Below are 891 nucleotides of genomic sequence, written 5' to 3'. Positions count from 1 at the left end.
GGGGGGGAATCTTAACTTTTAGTTTAATAGTATTATTGTTGTGGGTTTGGTACAAGCCTTCCCCCCTCTGCAACTAGGACTTTTAGTCCAGCAGAACATAAGGTCATGGGGACAGGAAGCAAGTGTTAATGGGTCACTAGGGGTAATGAGTGCTACTGTTTTTACTCTCACCCCTTATTCCTGGACCCAGAATCTTGGATAGGGAAGACACAGAATCATATAGAGGATGCTGATTTAAGGCACATATAGCCTTTGAAGCAGCTTACCCTAGCACTGGAAACCGTTGTTACCCAGCTGGCACTGTAACTGTGTCTTTAAAAGACCACTTTATCTTTTTAGCAATCCTGTTGCTTCTGGATGGTTAGGAACATAATAAGACCAGTACATTTTATGAGCATGAGCCCACTATTTTATTTTATTTATTTATTTATTTATTTATTTATTTATTGGCTGTAAAATGTGTGTTTTGGTCAGAGGCAGTGCTGTGTAGAATTTTATGATGGTGGATAAGGCATTCTGTAAGTCCACGGATGGTAGTTTTGGCAGAAGTACTACATACAGCAAAGGCAAATCTGTACCTAGAATATGTATCTGTGCCAGGGAGGACAAAGCACAGTCCCTTTTACAATGGAAGTGGTCCAATATGATCAGCTGCCACCAGGTCACAGGTTGGTCACCCCGGCGAATGGTGCCATATCGGGGACTCAGTGTTGGTCTCTGTAGATGGCAACAGAAGTTGATAAAATTCCAACATACACTTGTGCTTTCTGTACAATACACATATAAAAGTGGGAATGTAGTTAGGCTCACCCGTAATTCCAGTGCTTGGGAGGCTAAGGCACAAAAATCACTGTGAGAGTTCTTTAAAAAAAATTATGATAGATTTTACAT

Source organism: Octodon degus, unplaced genomic scaffold (genome assembly GCF_000260255.1).
Source record: "Octodon degus isolate 3935 unplaced genomic scaffold, OctDeg1.0 scaffold00158, whole genome shotgun sequence".
NCBI classification, from domain to species: domain Eukaryota; kingdom Metazoa; phylum Chordata; class Mammalia; order Rodentia; family Octodontidae; genus Octodon; species Octodon degus.
Note: the sequence above shows the minus strand (reverse complement) of the source record.